The sequence below is a fragment of the Canis aureus genome, chromosome 24 (assembly GCF_053574225.1).
Source record: "Canis aureus isolate CA01 chromosome 24, VMU_Caureus_v.1.0, whole genome shotgun sequence".
Taxonomy (NCBI): Eukaryota; Metazoa; Chordata; class Mammalia; order Carnivora; family Canidae; genus Canis; species Canis aureus.
The window spans coordinates 38,386,883-38,409,229 of NC_135634.1; the positions used below are offsets into that span (position 1 = coordinate 38,386,883).

General features: G+C 51.6%; 2 long non-coding RNA genes across 5 annotated transcripts in view; one reads left to right on the plus strand and one right to left on the minus strand.

The window, feature by feature from the left end:
* Nucleotides 1-274: 274 nt before the first annotated feature.
* On the minus strand, nucleotides 275-6,252 carry LOC144296102 (uncharacterized). 4 transcript variants are annotated; one of them, XR_013363237.1, is made up of 4 exons: nucleotides 5,233-6,252; nucleotides 3,820-3,892; nucleotides 2,336-2,469; nucleotides 275-2,083 (listed from the first exon to the last, which is right to left on the minus strand). It is a non-coding gene; the product is annotated as an uncharacterized LOC144296102 (long non-coding RNA). The 4 variants fall into 4 exon arrangements; XR_013363235.1 differs by having other exon boundaries at nucleotides 2,332-2,469; nucleotides 3,820-3,898; XR_013363234.1 differs by having other exon boundaries at nucleotides 1,048-2,083; nucleotides 2,332-2,469.
* Nucleotides 6,253-19,912: 13,660 nt separating this feature from the next.
* Nucleotides 19,913-22,347, plus strand: part of LOC144296528 (uncharacterized) — a 15,225-nt gene continuing 12,790 nt past the window's right edge. Inside the window, exon 1 of the long non-coding RNA XR_013363626.1 lies at nucleotides 19,913-20,033. This is a non-coding gene — a long non-coding RNA (uncharacterized LOC144296528). The remainder of the gene's footprint in view (nucleotides 20,034-22,347) is intronic.

The window sequence follows — 22,347 nt, forward strand, 5'->3', positions numbered from 1 at the left end:
TGTTTCCATCTAATGTTTCCTTCCATTCTGCTTGCCCTTCTGCCATCTATTCCACTCAGACTCCTGGAGCCCAGAGGTCTCTATTACATATCAAGGCCCAAGGCCCAGGAGTGTTGGAATGAGAACTCCCCTGAGCTCCAGGGGACCCGACGCAGTGGAGGGTGACAAAGGCCTGCAGACCCCTCTCAGGGAGCCCAGAAGGACTTAGAAAACTAGGGGCGGGCAAGCTGCCCTCACCTTCCAGCACAGCTGTGGTCTTTCTTGGGACAAGAGGACTCAATGTTTCCAGAAGCTCAGATGGGCTGATGATCCCGTTTTGTGCCTCAATTTTTTTAAGATTTTATTTATTTATTTATAGAGACACACACACACACACACACACACACACACACACACACACACACAGAGGGGCAGAGGCACAGGCAGAGGGAGAAGCAGGGTCCATGCAGGGAGCCTCACATGGGACTCGATCCAGGGTCCCCAGGATCAAACCCTGGGCTCCAGGCGGCGCTAAACTGCTGCACCACCGGGGCTGCCCTTGTGCCTCAATTTTTGACAGCGATAGTTGCTGGGCTCTGAGCACACCCAGAAGATTTTAAGGACACTCGTGCAGGCACTAAAGTTTTCTCCAGCCTTTCCATGAAGTCATGATGTTTTCTGAGCCCCCTAGTTGACTTAGATAGGTATTTGGTGACTTTTTGGCTAAGGGTAGTCTCTGGGTATTCCAGGTCAGCAGAAGAGGGTGCAGGGCCCTCAAGGGAACAGGCGAATTTTTCTAGAGTCACAGGCAAACCAAAGGCATCCTTCCTGAGTCTTCCCTGCCAGCACCAGGGGTGGCATGCCTCCTGATGGCACCTCCCAATATTTGAGGAGCCATCCTACCAGACAGGCCTGAGCAGTTGTATATGGGTGGATATAGGTCATTTGAGGAATCTTCTGCTGTGACAGCATTGATAAAATACTTGGCCTTAAAAAAAAAAAAAAATACTTGGCCTTTCTCGTATTTTGTTACATTGAGATATAATGCACATACCAAATACTTATTTATTTATTTATTTATTTATTTATTTATTTATTTATTTATCTTTTAATATCTTATTTATTTATTCATGAGAGGCACAGAAAGAGAGGCAGAGATATAGGCAGAGGGAGAAGCAGACTCCTCGCAGGGAGTCCGGTGCGGGACTTGATCCCTGAACTGGGATCACGCCCTGGTGGAAGGCAAATGCTCAACCACTGAGCCACCCAGGTGTCCCCCAAATACCCCTTTAAAGTATACATTTCTGGGATTCCAGGGTGGCTCAGCGTATTTAGCGCCTGCCTTCAGTCCAGGGCATGATACTGGAGTTCTGGGATCAGGTCCCATGTCAGGCTCCCTGCATGGAGCCTGCTCCTCCTTCTGCCTGTGTCTCTGCCTCTGTGTGTGTGTGTGTGTGTGTGTGTCTCATGAATAGAATCTTAAAAAAAAAAGTGTACATTTCAATTGTTCTAGTTTACTCACAAGGTCATGCAGTTGTTACCACCACCCAATTCCAGAATGTTCTCATTACCTTCAAAAGGAGTCCCCTTACCCATTAGTGGTCACTCTCAATTGACCCATAACATTTTCTTCCTCCATACATTTGTCCATTCTGGACAGTTCATAGGAATAGAACCATACAATATTGGCCTTTTGTGACGGGCTTCTTTCACATCGCATAACATATTCAAGGCTTACCCATGTGGTAGCTTGTATCTGTACATCAAGCCATTTTATTGCCAAATAACATTCCAGTCTACGAGTAGACCACATTTAGCCTTTGTGCTCATCAGTCGAAGGACCCTTGAGCTATTTCCACTTTTCTACCATCAGGAAGAATGCAGCTGTAAACATTTGTTTATACGTGTTTGTGTGGACTTATGTTTTCATTCGTTCTGGGTGTGCACTTGGGGGTGGAATTGCTGGGCCCCACGGTAGCTCCATGGTTAAGTTTCTGAGGAACTGTCAAACTTATTTCCCGATCAGCTGCACCATTTTGCCTTCCCCCTAGACTGTACAGATTCCAGTTTCTCCACATCCTCACCAACGCTTGTTATTTTCTGTCTTAAAAAAAAAAAAAAAAAAAGTCACCTAGCATTTGTGTTGTGTCCCCCAGTTGTTGAATAACCGCTTGATTGGGACAGAATTCACAGAGTATCTACTTGGAGTGCTCAGTGGCATTGAGATGCTATCCCTGGTGCCCATCTGGGAGAGGACACACCCAGACTTAACAACAAATCCAGGTCGGGCCCCAGGGAGATGACACTTAGAAGAAGATACAACCGGTCTAAGTGGAGCATTGGTGAAGTTACCCACAGGCTTCCAGCCGCCCTGACATTGATCTTGCCAATCCTCCAGTTTCTACTCATCTGATTTCTTTACTTCTGTATTCTTGCCTTCAGACTCAGATTTAGATAATGAATCAGTTGTGCAACACAATTAGTCAAAACCTAGGAAAGGAAGCACAAACCCTAGAGTGTTTCCAAATTTAGTTGAACTTCTATGTCATCATAATGTCGATATTGCTAAGATTGTAGCTAATGATAAAAAGGGACCTGTGTTTTATTTGTGCAATAAAATCCAAAAGGAATTTTTATTTTTATTTATTATTCTTTAAAGATTTTTTTTTTTTTATTCTTTAAAGATTTTTAAACTTTATTTGAGAGAGAGAGATAGCAAGAGAGAGCATGAGCAGAGGGGACAGGTTGAAGCAGACTACCCCCCTGAGCAGGATCCTAACTTGAGATTCATCCCAGGACCCTGGAATCAAATCCAAATCCAAGACAGATGCCGGCTGAGCCGCCTAGGCTCCCCTTTATCAGTTTTTGTTATAAAGTGGCCCATTGCCTCTTGTATTTTCCCATAGAATTGCAAATATATTTTTATTGTAGAAATTATCACTGGTACTATAATTTTTTGTGTGTCCCCACTAATCTTTGAAGTCTTTGAAGGAGGATAGATGTGTTTTTTGTATTTTTGTTTTCGTTTTATAAATGTCTTATTCCACATCCCCGGGAGCACACGCAGCTACTAGTACAAAGGATATTTTCATTGAATGTTTCTTTTTTGGTTGGTTAAATGAATAAGACAGATACAGGAGCTAGTTCAAGAAGACCTCATATTTAAGGACTCACATATTTGAATGTGAACATTATTTGCAAAGTTGCATCCCTCTTTCAGCTGCTGGAGAAGAGTGGGAACTGAAAGGGTTGCATATAAACATTCGAGTTATTTTGAGTAAAAACTATCAATAAATTGGAAATAATATCTGTTGTGTTTTAATAAATGAGAATTTGTTTTTGTTTTTTTAAAGATCTTATTTATTCATCCATGACAGACAGAGAGAGAGAGAGAGAGAGAGAGAGAGAGAGGAGAGAGAGAGATAGAGAGGCAGAGACAGAGGGAGAAGCAGGCTCCATGCGGACAGCCCAAAGGGGGACTTGATCCCAGCAACATGGGATCACGCCCTGAGACAAAGGCAGATGCCCAACCACTGAGCCACCCAGGGGTCCCAATAAATGAAAAATTGAATGTTAATGCAATTCATGGGGATCCCTGGGTGGCGCAGCGGTTTGGCACCTGCCTTTGGCCCAGGGCGCGATCCTGGAGACCCGGGATCGAATCCCACATCGGGCTCCCGGTGCATGGAGCCTGCTTCTCCCTCTGCCTGTGATTCTGTCTCTCTCTCTCTCTGTGACTATCATAAATAAATAAAAATTAAAAAAAAAATTTAATGCAATTCATTAGGGTTGATTATTTTCTCGATCTCAGGACTGTATAAGTGAATTAAATATACATACATTTTGCGTTGACTGAGGAAGAACATTCTTGTAAAAACATTAGGAATCTTGGGACGCCTCTCTCTCTGCCTCTCTGTGTCTCTCATGAATAAATAAATAAATGAAATTTTAAAAAGTAAATCACAATTATGATCTGCAATTCCATTTTGTTGCCCAAACTCCATTATTCTTTCTAAATGTAATTAGCACATATTAATAAAGAAGTTTGATGTGGGATCGTGGAGCGCTATGGTCAAGAAAGACTTCTTGAGACGTCTTTGGTGCAAAGAGGTGGTTTTATGAAAGCCCAGGGACAGGACCTGAGGGCAAAGAGCTTCATTCGAACCTGTGAGGAGTGACTGATTATATAGGGTCTTTTGTCCTATGGAGATGAAGGTGATGTTAGGGCTGCAGGAAATTGAGTCTATAGGTTCTTGGAGGTCTGGTTATGATTAGGATTGTGTTTTTCTTGTAAACCATTAGACAGTTTCAAAGTACTGTGGAGTTTCATGTCCTGCTTTACAATTGATGTGATTTGATGTGGGATCCAGGAGCGAGGGGTCAAGAAAGAATGGAGATGATTTCAGTGCCAAAAAGGTGGTTTTCATGAAGGAGAAGGCAGGCTGAGGACAGAGTATAAGCTGACACCCTCAACCCTCCCTCCCTCCAGGGGGGATGTGTGTGACATTCCTCAGGCATTCCTGGCTGCCCTAAAATTAAGGGAAGGAAAAACAAATGGCTGAGTGATTAGAGATCACCGTCCTGCAGGACAGAATCTCCTCTACTGGACCAGTCTTAGTGATTTACAAGGAGTAAGTGTTCTTATCAATAGCCTGACTTCCAGAGACCCATAGATTCAATGTCCTGGAGCCCTAAGATCACAGAAGATGTGGGGGAGACAGAAGCAGAAGGAAATGCAAATAAAATTAAATGTCCTTAAAACCTGCAGCTCCTTCCTTGACAAAGACTTGAGACCGGCAGAGTAGAACCTTCCTCCAGGAAGCTCCCAACTGCCTTCACTTAGATGCCTCGCTGGAGGGACAAACAGCCTCAGCCTGACAATAGGCAGGCCTCCGGTGTCTCCTAGGTCCTCCTTAACATATGAAAGCCTTCTGGAAACCTCCCTTTGTCCTCACCGCTCCCCCCCCTCCACCCTCCAGCTCCCACGGAGATCATCAGCCACCCTCACAACCTCGGGCCAGCAGCTCTTCCTGCCCACGGGTCCTGCTCCACCCCCCGCCCCAACCAGGCTTTAATAAAACCACCTTTTTGCACCAAAGACCTTTGAAGAATTTCCTTGGCTGTCAGCTCCAGACCCCAACACCCCAAAACCACATCAGTTTTATTAAAAACTGATTATGTACCATGGAGTGGGGGGAAGGTAAACACAGGGGAAGTTTCCAAAAGGGCTTTTGTATGCAAAAGACGACTCACAGGGTCCTGGGGGCCTGGTTATTGTCAGTCTGAGGCCGTTGGTCCCGCCAGCGCTGCATTAACGGTAAGACAGCTGGGAGCTTCCTGGAGAAGGATCTTCTCAGCCCACCTCTCAGACTTGGCAGCGGGCTGCAGGTTATAAGGACTTGGATCTACCTTCCTTCTGCTTTGTGCTACACATCACCACCAGAAGAATTTTCACAGAAATTAAACGTACTAATGTAGTGAATCTCAAAAAAGGAAGTGCACACTGCGGAAATCAAAACCATTTTGGCCTTTTTTAAAAACGCAAATTACCAGCGTGGTATGTTATTTTGAACAAAGAGGAAATAGTTACTACAATTCTCCAGGGAGAAATTCTGGTAATATATGAAGTTCTGTGCTGTTTAGGCCTGTCCCTCTCCTTACAGCAAAGGAGAGAGAGTGACTTCTGAAAACAGGCTAGATGCACCTAAAACTGTTACAAAACTTAAGAATATTCTTTCTGAATCTGAAACAACAAAGAAAAGATATTGGAAATACTTCTGTTTTGGGTACAAATTCAATTTTGGAATTTCAAATGTTAGTACACGTTTTTTCAGCTACTTTAGGAGCTGTAAGACCATGAATCCGTAAGAACCAGGAGAAGCAAATACACAGACGCCCCATTTCTCTTTCACATGTTGAAAAAGCCTTCAATCCAGCAAATTCGAGGATAAATGGGCTTTATTAACGGGTTTGTGGATTGGCGCAGCGTCCAGCCCAGCAAGCAGAGGGGAGCTCTCCCGAGCTAAACCAGAGAAAGGTTTTAGAAGGCAGAGCCCAGGGATTAAAGAGACAAGGAATTCATTAGCAAGGAATGCATTGTTAGGCGAAGTTGCCTCCAGGGGAGGCTGGGGTCCTTCGGAACCTCCTAGGACCGGCCCGGAAATTCCACCTTCACGGGTAAAGGTTACATTCCTGAGCGCGGCGGACTCGGACGGCGCCGACCTCTCCTCGCGCGGGTGCAGGTCCCGCTCCGCTGGCCTCCGGCCTCCCCCCTCCTCCCTGCCCCGCTCCCTCCTCCCTCCTCCCCCGGCCCCCGCCCCGTAGCCCTCCCGCCCTCCCGGGACGGGCCCTCCTCCCGGTCACCGCAGGGATCCCCCGCCCCCTAACCCTTCCCGCCAGGCCCTCCTCCCGGTCCCTGCAGGGAACCCCCTCCTCGCACCCCCGGGCCCCGTCCCCCGGACCCCTAACCCTCCTACCACAGACCGCAGGGATCCCCCCGCCCCCGACCCCTAACCCTTCCCGCCAGGCCCTCCTCTCGGTCCCTGCAGGGAACCCCCTCCTCGCACCCCCGGGCCCCCCACCCCGGCCCGAACCCCCAACCCTCCTGCCACAGAACGCAGGGATTCCCCCCTCCCCCACCCCGGGTCCCCGTCCCCCCACCCCCTGCACAGACCCCTAACCCTCCAGCCACAGACCCTCCCCCGCCCCACCCCGCCCCCTAACCCTCCCCGCCACGGGGTGTCCTCCCGCCCCCACCCCCGGTCCCCGTCCCCCCACCCCCTGCACAGACCCCTAACCCTCCTGCCACAGACCGCAGGGATCCCCCCTACCCCGACCCCTTCCCGCTAGACCCTCCTCCCAGTCCCTGCAGGGAGCCCCCTCCCTGCACCCCCGGTCCCCCCACCCCTGCACAGACCCCCCCGCCCCCTAACCCTCCCCGCCACGGGGTGTCCGCCCGCCCCCAGCCCCGGGACCCCTAACCCTCCAGCCGCGGACCTCCCTCCCCTCCCCGCCCCGCCCCAACCCTTCCCGCCCGACCCTCCTCCCAGCCCCCGCGGGGTCGCCCCGCCCCGCGCCTCCGGCCCCCGGAGCGGTGGGCGGGAGGAGCCCCTACCCGGCCGGTGGGAGCGCAGGCGGTGACCCCCGCGGGGACGCCCCTGAGCGAGGCTGCGCGCTCCCCGCCCGAGCTCGGCCCCCGGGGGCCCCGCACGCCCCCCCCTTCGCCGCACCGCCGCGGAGGGCGCATGCGCTGCCCTCGGCCCCGGAGGTGGGGGTGGGGGTGGGAGCGCGGGGTGCAGCGCAGGAGCTCGGAGCCCCCCCACCCCCCGCTCGGGGTTGCCTGGCGCCCCCTCCTGGCCGCGGGGAGCGTGAAGGGCCGCCAGCGCCCCGTGCTCCCACCGCCGCGCCTGGGGACACCAAGAATCCAAGTATAAAGTCGATTTATAGGGGCCAGCTGCTTTCCCACACGTTCGTAATTAACGATTGAATTTGAACGTTGAAAAACGCCATTTTTGATGTCCCCTTGACCTCCCCCAAATTGAAGTCCTTAGTTATGAACCTAAGAACATCTGTAAAAATCTGCATTCAGAAGCATCATAAACCTGCTGAAAGATCGCAAACAAAATCTGAATTAACACGGACAAGTAGGGGGACGCCTGGGTGGCCCAATGGTTTAGCGCCTGCCTTCGGCCCAGGGCGTGATCCTGGAGGCCTGGGGTCGAGTCCCGGGGTCGAGTCCCACGAGTCCCGAGTCCCACGTCGGGCTCCCTGCATGGAGCCTGCTCCTCCCTCTGCCTCTGTGTGTGTGTGTGTGTGTGTGTGTGTGTGTGTGTGTCACATGAATAAAATAAAATCTTAAAAAAATATATAAGATAAAATACAGAGATGTTTGTTTTTCATGACCCACAGACTCCATATTCTTAAATTGACAATTCTTCCTAATTTGATGTGCAGATTCAGCTTAACCCCAACCAACATGCAAGCAAAGCTAGTTGCTAAACCTAGAATACACAACATATGACTGAGGAATAAAGCTAGAAAACTTGGGGATCCCCGGGTGACTCAGTGGTTTAGCGCCTGCCTTCAGCCCAGGGCCTGCCTGATCCTGGAGTCCTGGGATCGAGTCCCACATCGGGCTCCTTGCATGGAGCCTGCTTCTCCCTCTGCCTGTGTCTCTCATGAATAAATAAATAAAATCTTAAAAAAAAAAAAAAAAGCTAGAAACCTCACACACCCACATTGCAAGGCTTACATAAATACAGTGAATAAAATAAAGTTACAGCAATGGAGTGAGTGATCTGCAACAAGGTGAGTCTCCCACCTCTCCTCACTGTCTCTGCCTCTCTCTCTGTGTCTCTCATGAATAAATAAATAAAATCTTTTAAAAAAAGATTATCTAGTCCTTACTCAATGGAGATATCAATAGATAGTTAAAATACTTAGGTTCCCTGCTTGGCTTTCAATAAAGGACCAAGCGTACAAGTCCCCAGCAGCAACCCAGTAGGGACCCCTCTCACTTCTGAGAGCTTTCTCTGTATCCTCACTTAATAAACTTCTATCCCTTTACTCACTCTCCTTTGTTTGCGAGATTCATTCTTTGACTCCATGAGACGAAAATCAAGCTCTCCCATATAAAAATGAAAAATGTGTGCTCTGTACATGTCAATATAAATTTGTTGAAACTCATACACTATACAATGCCAACAGTGAACCATATAGTAATAACATGGATTCTGGGCGATAACACTATGTCACCATAGGTTCATAGTTTCAACAGATGTACGATCCATTGGTAACAGAAGAAGCTGTGTTTGTGTGGGGCAAGGGGTGTACAGAAAATCTCACACCGTTCTCGGAGGGGAGGGGCAGGATGGGGCTAGAAGGGACTGGAAGCAGTATGGGAGTCAGGGTCTGGAGAGAGGTGTTGGGAGCAGTTCCTGCAGTGGGTGCAGTCTGTGCTGGTGACAATATCACCTGGGTATATTACCAGACGAGAGGACCCAGGCATGGGCTGTATACACTACGTGAGCTAAGAAGGTCAGTGATCACATGGCATCTGCCACAGAGCAAATAAAAGGTTGGCAAGACGATAGCCTCAAAATTACTGCTCAGAAAGCACTCTTCTGTACAACCTTGGGCTGAACTTGCTGGAAAAGGCCATCTTATGCATCTTCCCTAAGGAAAAAAAATGCAATCAATAACATTCTGAAAGACTAGTGCAATAAAATCAGATTATGCAAAAGACAAGATATAGCTCTTTTTTTGACATGCAGAGTGACTTGAAAACAATGCAGTATTTGAGGAATCTTTTTTTTGAGTTTATTTATTAAAAAAAAAGTTTATTTATTTATTCATGACAAACACACACACAGAGAGGCAGAGACACAGGCAGAGGGAGAAGCAGGCTCCATGCAGGTAGCCCGATGTGGGACTTGATCCAGGGTCTCCAGGATCACACCCTGGGCTGAAGGCAGCTGCCCTGCATACATGAATGTAAAGTCTTTGCTTTAATTCATCTTTTGCTTTTTCATCTTTCACTACTCTCCAATACAATATGCAGAGGCTGCCCTCTGGACTGATGTTATTTACTGAACCATCTACACATTACATCTGTTGGGAAGGGAACTTAACGCTGCTGAGTCATGATTTACCTGCAAGATGCCCCGGGCTGCCTAGTTACCTTTCTCCCCAGCACTTCTCAAACTCAACTATATTCCTGACTCCACAGGATCTCATTTTGCTTGCCAGTGATTTCCATCCCCCTCCTGGAGATTTGCCAGTGTTGGACTTAGCAGGGGAGGTGAAGCAGCGACTCCTTTACAGGGTGCCATGCATGTGGTAATTCAATGACAAGCAGCCCACATGGGGTTTTAGGGCACAGAAACTCAGCTCGCAGTCTGCCCACCGTTGCTGCCATTCTTGGGGCTCTGGACCCCTTCCTTTGGGCGGGGACCCTTTCCTCTGGGCTCCTTTCTTTCTTTCTTTTTAAAAAAGATTTTATTTATTTATTTGAAAGACACACACACACAAAGAAAGAGCAAGCACGAATAGGGTGAGGGTAGAGGGAGAAGCAGACTCTTGCTGAGCAGGGTGCCTGATAGGGGACTCGATCCTGGAACTCCAGGATCATGACCTGAGTTGACTAACTGAGCCACCCATGCACCCTGGGCTCCTTTCTCTTGTCCTGCAGTAGAGCCTCAGTCCTTCTGGGCTGACAGCACATGAAGGAGAAAACACTATGGATATATCAATGTCCAGCAAACATTGAGCTTCTGGGGGAAAGGTTTCTGGTTGCTTCTGCTGTAATTCCTCAGGTCAGGCAGGTGTGCAGAGAGGACTCCAGGGGCCATGCCATCCCTCCCAACCAACCCTCCCAACGTCGCCCTTCAGGTGTCACCCTCCCCAAGGGTCCTGTCAAAGCCTGGCCTCTCCACTCTTTGGCCCACGCCCTGTGACCCCCATTGCCCACCCTCCAGGGGCTCTTCTGGCCTCTGGGACCCTCTGTCCTCTCCCACAAAGCTCGGGTCTCTAAGCTACTTGCCCTTATATGTAATTCATGGATTTCCTTCCACCTCATTAGTAGCCAAGGACTGGACACATTTCAGGCCCACCCTGCAAGCTCCCTTCCTGATTCCCAGCGGCTGGAGGGGGCTCTCCTCGCTGACAGGCCATTGGTGGTGACCCTACAGTGCTCTGCTGCCCCTTTCTCTGACTGGGGACACTATCACCCCTCCTGTCACTGACCCCATGATTCCCAGGGCTCCCAGGGCCTCCTGGGCCGACACCCAGCTTCTGTTTTAAACACCACACTGTTTACAGGGCCCCCCTCCTGCTTGGGGGTCGCTTCCCATCTTGCCCCATCTGCTCCTTCGCAGGCCTGGAAGTGCTGTTCACACGGCTTCACTGTTCCCTGGTTCTTGGGTCATTCCTGCGTCCATGCACGAGGGTCAAATCCCTGGGAGAACAGCACATGTCCTCCTGGGTCCCCACAATGGTTGTCTGTACCTGGTCTCCCTTTCTGTCGCTTGGTTCCTTCAGAATCCACGGAATCAGGCTGCCCAGTCCCGTAGAATGGGTGTGGACGAAGTCACGGTGACCACCTCTGACCCAGATGGGACCTCGTGGGCACCTGGTCGTCCTTCTTCACCACGAAGACAGCCAGCATCTGACTGGGGCCGGCTCTCCATCGTGTGCTGAAACCCCTTGTTTCCCTGGTCTTGGGAACACCCTTGTGTCCACAGGGCTCTCTGGGGCAGCCCAGAGAGGACCATGTCCTCCTGACCCTGGATCTGTGGGCCCCACCACCTGCCAGTCTGAGAACCTGGGAGGCCTGGGTGGTCGTGTGCAGGCCAGAGGCCTCGTTCTCCCAGTTTTGGTCCATGAAGGAATTGCAAGGACTCTACGGTCCACCTGGCCCTGCCTCCACCAGCCCAGGACATGGGCTCTCACTGGGTGCACACCTGTCCTGATCTCCCGCTCCACCTTCCAGTGTGTGTGACCGTATAGTGCCGCCCTTCAAGCACTAGGTCCCACCATGTCTCCCCTTTCCTCAAAACCCTCCATGGCTTCCATCTCAGAACAAAAAGCACAGCCCCTGGGAGCCAGGCTGGCCCTCTAGGACCTGTAGCCCTATGACCTCTGGGGTCTAACCCCACCCCCTACCCTGCCCTCCCATGCTTCCAGCACAGGGAATGCATTCAGGACACCTTCCCATGCCTCCCCTCTGCCTGGAGAACTGCAATCCCAGAGACCCTCAGGTTCTGCGCCCACTCCCCTGGCTGTGCAGGCCCCTGAGGGTGCCCCCCTCGCCCCTTCCCTTTGCTATGAGCATTTATCATCTCCTGATACACTGCACACTTGTCTGTCCACGATGTGTCTCCTGACCTCAGCCTGGCCCACACGCTCTTCCTGTGCCAGATGACAGCTTGCTTGCAGGTCTTGTGACCTGTGATCCTGGGCACATGATGAGGGTGGGGAGGAAGACAGGAGAGAAAAGCAGGACAAAGAAAAAATGGAGCTGGCCTCTGCTGTGGGATGCCAAGCACTCAGCCTCCCTAGGACCCTCGGCAGAGCCTAAAGGGCTCCCTGAAGCCACTGGCTGGGAAGGAAGAGAGGCTGGCACTAGTTCACAGCCTGCACTTCCAGGGGGCAGGAGTGGGTGCGGGGGTGTGGGAGGGCCACTCCCAGATGTGGCAAACTGGGGGATCCCTGGGTGGCGCAGCGGTTTGGCGCCTGCCTTTGGCCCAGGGCGCGATCCTGGAGACCTGGGATCGAATCCCACATCAGGCTCCTGGTGCATGGAGCCTGCTTCTCCCTCTGCCTATGTCTCTGCCTCTCTCTCTCTCTCTCCGTGACTATCATAAATAAATAAAAAATTAAAAAAAAAAAGATTTTTAAAAAAGATGTGGCAAACTGGGAGGCCACGTCTAAGGGCACTCGATGGGCGTCCGGCTCATAGAGAGACAAATTCACCCATCCCTGCTGTTTCCTTCTACTCTGGCCTTCAGTGGGTGGGTTGATGCCAGACCCTGTCCCAGTCACTGAACCCTGAGGCTGGTGTCCTTGTCCATGTCTGCAGAAGGCTAAATTCAGAGTACAGTCGATGTTCTCTTATTACGTGCTGCGCTGTCTATAGCAGTCCAGAAAAGAGGGCGGCCGCCGAGCTCTGGAAATGCAGCTGGTCTGAACCCAGAAGAACTGTCAGCATAGAATATGCAGTAGAACCCAAAGACTTGGTAAACAAAGAAAAAATAATGAATGTAAAACATCTTACTAATAATGTTGAGATTGGGGAGCTTGGGTGGCTCAGTTGGTTAAGTGTCTGCCTTCAGCTCAGGTCATAATCTCAGGGTTCTGGTATGGAACCCCACAGTCGGGCTCCCTGCTTAGTGGGGAGTCTGCTTCTCCCTCTCTCTCTGACCCTCCCCCTGCTTGTGTGTGCTCTCTCTCAAATGAATAAATAAAAATCTCTGAAAAACTTTTAAAAAGTAATGTTGAGATTGAGTAGATGTTGAAAGAATAATATTTTGGATCTATGCCTTATATAAAATATGTCATAAAATCAGGTCACCCTTTTCTTTCTGCTTTTTTACTGTACTTCCAGAAAATTTTAAATTGCATATATTTCTATCGGACAATGTTGATCCAGGGCAGAGTGCATTTGGCTCTACGTTTTTGACACTTGGGCAGACAGCCCTCTCTCTGGGGAAGACTAGGTCAAGCCACCCAATAGATGCCAGTAGCATCCCTCTCTCCAACAGGACCACCAGAATATCTGCAAACATCACCCAAGTGCCCAGGTCCCCTGCCCTGTGTGTGTGAGGGCAGCTGATTTCCCATTCTGTGCACAGGAGGAAATGTCATAGCGAGACTGGTAGGAAGTCAGATCTGTCCTTGTCTTGTTTGGAGCACAGAGTGCGATGAGGCACCATTGCGGGTGGAGGAGTGAGCTTTTCTGGAATTCTTCAGTCCTTGCTATGTGCTCGTGATAACTGAGCCCAGGTGAGCCCGATGCCTGGTCCATCAGCAGGACCAGGGTGATGCCTGCACACAGGACTGGGCGTGCTGAGCACTTGCTGAGGGCCCTGTGTGCACTGTTCCCCCTGCACCAACATCATGAGCCCCACTACCTAGGCAGGGACAGCACTTCCTCAGCAATGACAGCTCTTCCTCTTTTCACCATAGATGCAGGCAGTTTTGAAAGTTTTGAAGTGATTACCCTCTCAGCACCATACTCAAGCTTTCTCCTTACCCCAGGAGGGAATCCCAGATACTTTCCCCTGATTCAGAAGCTGAGAAGAAAAGCCCTGATACCTTAGAAAAAGGCTCCTTTTGTTTCCCTCCAAAGATTTTTCTTTTTTTCTTTTTTTTAAGATTTTATATATCCATTCATGAGAGACACACAGAGAGAGGCAGAGACACAGGCAGAGGGAGAAGCAGGCTCCATGCAAGGAGCCCGATGTGGGACTTGATCCTGGGACTCCGGGATCATGACCTGAGCTAAAGGCAGACACTCAACCATTGAGCCACCCAGGCGTCCCAAAGATTTTTCTTTTAAAATTTTTAAAAAGATTTTTAAAAATTTATTCATGAGAGACACACAGAGAAAGGCAGAGACATAGGCAGAGGGAGAAGCAGGCTCCCTGCAGGGAGCATGATGTGGGACTTTATCCCAGGACGCCAGGATCACACTCTGAGCCAAAGGCAGATGCTCAACCACTGAGCCACCTGGGCATCCCAGCAAAGGTGCTTTTGTTAAGGAGTCTGATCTTAAAAAGTGAACTCCTCTCTCTGAAGCAGGAAACCTTGGTTCTTGTCTCATGGAGTCAAAGAATGAATCTCACGGACAAAGGAGAGTAAGTAAAGCAATAGAAGTTTATTAAATGAGGATACAGAAAGAGCTATCAAGAGTGAGGGGATCCTGACAGGGATGCCATGGGGGTTTTGTAGGGTTGGTCCTTTATTGAAAGCCAACCAAGGAACCTAAATCCTTTTACCATCTCTATTGACATCACCATTGAGTAAGAACTAGTGATGACATCCTCAATGGCTTACTTCCTTTTCAGGGTCTTTGTTGGTCACAAGTAGCTGTTAAAACAAGACCCCCGCCTCTGGCACCTGGGACTGGATGATCTGGTTTATTTATCTCTGGTTTACTTTCATCTGCACATTTTTGGGATTTTTGTGAGCCTGATTCTGTGGCCTGCCTGTCCCTTACTCATTTCCACTCATTTACCAGTTTAACAGGCACATTATGGGCTCAGGAGAAACTTTAAAATTTGTGGTGGGAATAGGAGCATTAATAACTATTAATATACCTTTTAGATGTTGTCTACTTTGCACTTTCAGGGGAATCAATTTTGAAAATCATGGGAAGTATTCATGACTACAGCTCAAGTAGGGAGAGAACAGGGAACTGGAGGAGCCTTGGAGGTCTTTTTTTTTTAAAGATTTATTTATTTATTTATTTATTTATTTATTTATTTATTTATTCAGAGAGAGAGAGAGAGAGAGAGAGAGGCAGAGGGAGAAGCAGGCTCCATGCAGGGAGCCTGATGTGGGACTCCATCCCAGGACTGCTGAGCCATCGGGGCTGCCCTGGAGTTTCTTTCTTTCTTTTTTTTTTTATTTTTTTTTAAACTTTTATTTATTTATTTATTTATGATAGTCATACAGAGAGAGAGAGAGGCAAAGACACAACAGGTAGAGGGAGAAGCAGGCTCCATGCACCGGGAGCCTGATGTGGGATTCGATCCCAGGTCTCCAGGATCGTGCCCTGGGCCAAAGGCAGGCGCCAAACCGCTGCGCCACCCAGGGATCCCTGGAGTTTCTATTACAAATGGAGCACTAGGGATTCCTGGGTGGCTCAGCGGTTGAGCGTCTGCCTTTGGCCCAGGGCATGATCCTGGAGACCTAGGATAGAGTCCCACCCCGGGGCCAAGTCCCACATCAGGCTCCCTGCAGGGAGCCTGCTTCTCCCTCTGCCTGTGTCTCTGCCTCTCTCTCTCTGTGTTTCTCATGAATAAACAAATAAAATCTTAAAAAAAAAAAAAAAAACCCTAAAGAAAGACCAAATGCAGCCCCATATCCTTCATGACAAATCTCAACAAAAGCTTTCTAACCACATCTGTCCAGAGATCACAAATGATCTTTCCAGGTCTGCCTAGGTCTTGGTAACAGGAGCCCAATGCTTTGGGGGAATCCGTAGAAAAAGGCAGGGCTCCCTAATGTCCATGGTTAACATTTCCATTCTGAGCACCTGATGTGAAAATTGCTTGAAGAGGACAACCCAGCTAGTGAAGAATGAATACCCCACCCCGCCCAGTCCACAGAAAAATAGAAAGACAGGGCAACTCTTTGCTACAGAGACAGAGTGAGTGTGTGTGTGTGTGTGTGTGTGTTTTCAATGAAATTCCTCATATTGCCTACTCTGTATTTCTTCACCTAATTTCTTAAGGAGATGGAGCCCTAAGGTTTCAAAATATTTTCTTGTAAATCTCTTGTGTTTAATTCATTTTATTCTTTAATGTCATAGTATGAGGGGATCCCTGGGTGGCTCAGCAGTTCAGCGCCTGCCTTTGGCCCAGGGCGTGATCCTGGAGTCCGGGGATCAAGTCCCACATTGGGCTCCCTGCATGGAGCCTGCTTCTCCCTCTGCCTGTGTCTCTGTCTCTCTCTCTTTCTCTCTCTCTTTGTGTCTGTCATGAATAAATAAATTTAAAAAAAACTTTAATGTCATAGTATGAAGTGCAGTATAGGAAATGAAACTATTACTTATAATCTCTCCCAAGCAGTGGTGAACACAGTAGAGCAACTCTTGATCCTCACAGATGAGGGTTAAGGACACAAGAACCCATGATCAAAGATCCCCAAATCTTCAAGGAAACAGATCTGATGGTGACAAACAATTGTTGGTCGTTAAGGCCGAGTAAGTCTTCCCCAGAGCGCTGGATGACAGACCCAGGATTCAAACTCAGGTCTAGTTTCCACCTCTGTGCATGTTTCTTCCTGCTCCTGAAATCCCTTTGCCTCTGCCCCACAGAGCTCAGGGACTGGATCCTGAATGTGGTGTGGGGGTCGCTTGATGGGACCCCCGGCCCTCTGCACAGAGCCTTGTACCTTCTGGGATGAGCTTGGCCCTCCCCAAAGCATGTGTTCCTATGCTCACCACTCCCTCAGATCCCTCCCTGGGGCTGAGCCTGTGGCCAGGACCAGGGCAGGTCCCCCCTGGCTGAGGGGAAGGAAGAAATACTCCAGAGCCCACGGAGAGCCACACAGGGGCAGAGGCGGCACAGGGAGGGCTGCCTGTGGGAGCCCCCAGCTCCTCTACAGGTACATCCCTGATGCTCGCCCCAGAAACAATGTAATCCAAACAAGCAGGACAGACTCAGAACTAGTAAGCTGAAGTGTGCAGACTACCTGAGGGCTTGAGATAATTCAGTTGTGGGAAAATGTCTATGCTCAGCTCCTTTTCAAAGGCAGGAGCTTCTTAGGTGTCAGCTGGGGGTCCCCAAGGCAAGTGCCCCCCAGGTTAAATAAGGGTTAGATTCATTCTGCAAGCAGACTCCAGCCTTTCCCCAACATTTAAATCTTTCTCCAGCCCTTGGATAAGAAGGGGTCATGGCAGGAAGAGAGTCTGGAAGGCCAGTCAGTCCAGATGGCGGTCAGGCCAGCAAGGGAAGCAGATCTGCTGCTGTTTACACAGCAAATTACATTTTCGAGTCATGTATCATAGCAGATTATGCCTGAAAAAAATCATTCTTTCCAGGCCAGTGAGCAGTTTCAAGGATTATTCAGTCAGAAGGGACTCCTGACCGTCCTGGGCTCAAGGTCAGGACAACAGAACTTCCTCCTGCAGGTGTGCACATTCCAGTCTTGGGGAGCTGCAGCTGGTGACCCGCACCCCCCACGCTGCTCAGGCTGCTGTACCCTGCCATTTATAGCTAGCCACCTTTTTCTGCCAAGGGCAGCAAGCTTTTCCTTAAAGCAAACAGCATGCACATAGACCAGTGATTTTTTTTTGTTGTTGTTAACTTGAAATAACTGCAGGAGTTTTGGGCTTGGTTTTTCTACAGTTTTGATAGTTCCAGCAAGCAGCTGGGTCTGGTGAGCAAACACACATGTGACTGATCCATGAAAACTAAATATATTCCCAAGTGAAGACTCCCTTCGGATCCAATATTGCCAGGATTCAGAAGAGAGGTTGTCTCCTGCCAGCCAGCCACAGTCAGGAGGAGGGAGAGCATGCTCTTAGATCACGGATCTGGCTGCTAGGAGGTGCCAGGGGGAGTGACCCACGGGCTTTTGGGGTGTTTGCTTCTCAGCTCCTGTTGCACCGATGTGACTCAGTGGGCCTCTGTCCACAGCAGCACACCTCCCCTTTCTCATGTTGTTGACAAATGGACTCAGAGGCTCAGGGAAGGCTGCCTGGTATCTGCCCCTGATGCACTTTCTAAAGGCTTGCACACACGAAAAATCCACCGGAGAATCTGTCCTTGGCTTATGGAGGCTTTGCACACTTGTTCTCCAAAAAAAGGAAAAAAAAAAAAGGAAAAAAAAAATAAAGGAAAACTCTCTCCTCTCCTGTAGGAGGGGAATTCACTGAATATTGCCCTAAGGAAGCAGAGCAGGGGCCGACTCCAGAATATGCTCCCCCACCCTCCTACCGGCACTGCCCCCACCCGCCCTGCTCTGTCCCCCAAGCAGAAGGCGGGCGCATCTGTTCCCAGGGGGCACACAGGAGGAGGGAAGGGCGGTGAGTCCTTAGGGGAGGGAAGAGCATATGAAGAGTGTGGGGTCCAGGAGTCCTGAGGGGCTGCGTCTCATCAGCGGACCCCACACAGAGAATGGAGTCACGTCAGGTCTGTGAGCACGACCTTCCAGGCAGAGGAAAGAGCCAGAGCTAGGATCCGTGGAGGGAGAGGGTTTGTCTCCTTTGCAGTTCAGAGAGAAGCCCAGAAGGCTGGTGCCACGTGACCAAGGGGGAGCTGGGGGGGCGGTTGGAGGCGCAGAGGGCTGGCAGTGCAGGGCCGGCTGGCTGCAGCGCGAGTTCAGGGCACACATCCCACGCCACTGCAGCTTTGTCCCCAGACCCAGCACCTCCCCACCCTCCACCTCCTACCCGCTGAGTGCTTTAGGCCGCAGATGGCGGCACAGCGGACACCGCCAGACGCCTGTCCGGCTTAGGTCACTCTTGCAGTGGCTCCAGCGCACAGAAGCCCTGAGAGGCCAGGCCATTCATGCTCTCATTTAAATGAATCTGAGGCTTTGGGAGCATTTGGTTTTTAAATTTGTACTATGGAAATTTACAAACACATGCAAACATAGATGTGCCCACCAGCCAGTTTTGACAGGTACACAGCTTGGTGAATCTGGTCTGTCCTCACCCCGTGTCCCTCTCCCAGGGGGATCAGGGCAATTCCCGACAGAGCATCTTTTCATCCACCCTGAGGATCTCTAAAGGATGGGGATGCTTACAAGTATGATTGTAGCACTGCCCTCAAGCAAGAGTTAACAGTAATTGCTTAGTCTAAATAAAGCTCCCAGCTGTGGTCCTCGTGATGTTGCTGAGTCTGTTTAGCCAGTAGTGCGCCAGAAGCGACGGTTCTCCCCGTGGGGGCTAAGCCTTAGTCATGGACAGCAGCCTCTCCTTGCCCCTTGTCAGGCCTGACACCCCTGTGACCGGGGCAGAGTGAGGGAGAGACCGTTTGGGAAAGAAGAAAGGAACAGCCCCAGCCCCCCCCCCCCCCCCCCCCCCCCGCCCCGGGGAGGCTTCCAGCCGCATTGGGAGGGTCTCACAGCGGGTTGGAGGGCCACCTGGGCAGGTCAGCCCCTGCAGACACCACCACCTCAAAACCAGCCATCCCGTGCTAGCCTGGCCAGAAACGTAAGCAAAGAAAGCTTGTTGTTTTAGCCCAGTAAGTCTAGGTATCATTGTTGCACACCAACAGAGGAGCAAAAAAAAAAAAAAAAAAAAAAAATTCAGTGTTCTGGATTCCCCAAAGAGCCCAAATGACACTTTTTCTTTGTTTGGATGGGAGGGTGTGATGGGTTGATGTGTCTGGTGAGTCTCCTAGTCTGCAAGTCACACATGCGTCCTGCACAGGGAGCCCTGCTCCCTCCTGAAGGTCAGCCTTTTACCTTCCCACTGGCAGCGCTCCTGGGGGTCATCTCAGGGGCTGACCACCTCCGGTGTAGACCTGGAAATCTGACCCTATGCCCGACTTCTGGGCAAATGAGGAGGATGGCTGGAGGCTCCTTTCTCTCCATGTGAGGACTCAGGAGACTCCCCTCCCCCAGCCGGGCCCACTGGTCCTCCCAGCAGGGAGGGGAGGGCCTTGGTGACCTCCACCCCAGGCAGGGCTGTTCCCAGGCCCAGGGAAACCTGAAACCTTGTGTCCAAGTTCTTCCTGAAACCTTAACTCCCACGAGGCGCCGGTGTCAGCGGGGGTCCTTTGGGAGGAGAAGAGGTCCTGAGGTCAGCCCGGCATGAAGCCAGTGTCCTTGCACACAGGCTGGAGAGCTGGCTAGAAGGTGGCCTCGCTCTGTGATCGCGGGTATCACCCCTGCCTGAGGGTACTGGCGGGGGGCGATCGTTGGTGGGGGGGCTTGGTGAGCAGGTAAGGGTCTGCGAGAGGGTGGGGGAGGGAAGGGGAGGAAAGTGGGGGGGAGGGGAGAGGGAAGTTCGTTGGTGGTGGGGAAAGTCCCTGAGAGAGCCCGCAGGAGGGTCAGTGCTCAGGGGAGGGTTGGCTGGCGGGGGGGGGGGGGGGGGGGGGGGGGGGTTGGAGTTCGCTGTGGGGAGGGTCTGCAGGAGGGCTCGCTGCAGGCGGCTGGAGAGGGGTAAGGGTCCGTGCATGGAGGAGGGGGAGAGAGTTCGCTGGGAGGGGAGGTAGGGTCCCTGCGCGGGGGAGGGTTCGCTGGGGGGTAGGGTCCGCAGCAGGGCTCGCTGTGGGGGGGGGGTTCTGCTGGGCGGCTGGAGGAGGGGGCAGGGTCCGTGCACCTGGGCAGGGGTAGGATCCGTGCAGGGGCTCGGGTTCGCTGGGGGATGGGACAGGGTTGGTGGGACGGTCGGTGCATGGGGAAGGGCCCACACAAGGGCTCGCTGCAGGGGAGGGTCCGCGGGGGGGGGGGGGGCTTCGTGCGTGGAGGGGGGGACGGGAGGAGGCGGGGAGGAAGCATCTGCTTGCGGGAGGGTCTGTAGCCTCCTGGCCAGGATTGGACGGAGCGGGTGTAGACTGACCCAAGACCGCTGGCTCGGGCGTCTCCGACACGGGCAGGAGGGGACAGGAGGGGACAGGAGGGTCAGGGCCCTGGGCCCGTGAAGCCCCCCCCCCGCCCCCAGCAGTGGGTTCGGCTCCCGGAATTTCCCGGGGGTGGGGGTGGGGGTGGGGGTGGGCGCACCCGCGGCTCCCGGGCACCAAGCGGCCGGCGGAAGGCAGTCCCGGCCCCTGCGCGCACCTGTGCACGCGTCCTGGGGCCTCGGATCTCCCGGTGGGGATGGTCACCAGGCTGGTGTCTCCTCCTGGGAGATTAACAGCGACAGCCCCTGCCACCATCTCCCCGAGCAACCCCCCCACCCTTTAAAAAGATTTTATTTATTTATTCATGAAGAGAGAGAGAGAGGCAGAGACACAGGCAGAGGGAGAAGCAGGCTCCATGCAGGGAGCCCGACGTGGGATTCGATCCGGGGTCTCCAGGATCACGCCATGGGCAGAAGGCAGGTGCTCAACCCCTGAGCCACCCGGGAATCCCAAGTCTTCCCTTAAGGGACGCTGACCTCCCTAGGGAACCGTGCGCCCAGGTCCATCACCGGAAAGGCCGAGCGCGCGTCCTGTCCACCTGTCCACCCCCCCCCCCCCCCCCGCAGCGCGCTCCTCTGCGTCAGGTGGAGAAGCGGGCTTCACGCTAGGGCACACGGTCATCACCCACTGGATTCTGATTCAGTGTGACTCTCTGGTACCCAGAGTTCTCCAGAAGTCTGAGCTCCAACGTTTCAGGGCTGCAGTGGGAGCTCTGCCCTCCTGCAGAGTAGAGTGGGCCGCAGGGATCAGCACACCCCACCAAGTGAGAAAATTTGGAATGACATGTGCCCTGGATCAGGCTTCTGTTGTTGCTGTAAAGAAATAACTGAACCGGAGAGCCTGGAGGCTCAGGGCAAGACCTCAGAGTCCTGGGGTCAGCCTCAGCTGCTCAGCGGGGAGTCTGCTTCTCCCTCTCCCTCTGCTGCTCCCACTGCTTGTGCTCTTTCTCTCTCTTTGGCCCACTTCTTTTCTCAAGTAAATAAATAAAATCTTAAAAAAAAACAACAACCCAAAAACCTAACAAATATTACTGGCTTAAAACAACGTGATTTTATTATACTGCCAGAAATCAGAAACCTAAAGTGAGGGCCAATTCCATCAGAGGCTCCAGGGGCAGAGTCTGTTTCCTGACAGTTGTTGGGCTTCTGGGTCGACTGATTCCTTGGCTGGTGGTCACTCCCTCTTCACAGCTAGCTGCGCAGTATTGTCTCTTTTCTCTGGACTCTGCCCCCACGCATCTCCTTTCTTACACTCAGACCCTCCTGCCTCCCCTGACAATGACCCTGTGGGTGCCCTGGGCCTGGGAGATGCTGTGGCCTCAGCCCCAGGCACCCCGAGAAAGAGCCTGGGGCTAGAGGGCCGAGGCCTGGGACTCCAGCCAAGATGGGAAGGCTTGCAGAAGGAGCACAGGGGTCAGAGCAGAACTTCCCCAGCTCCACCCTGCATCTGTGCCAGTGCTGAGGCCTGAACATGAATCTTACTTGAACATGCCCATCTCGAGGAGAAAGAGAAGTCACTGTTTTCAGTCCAGCTAGTTACAGCTGAGGAGACTATTACGGGCTTCCACGTG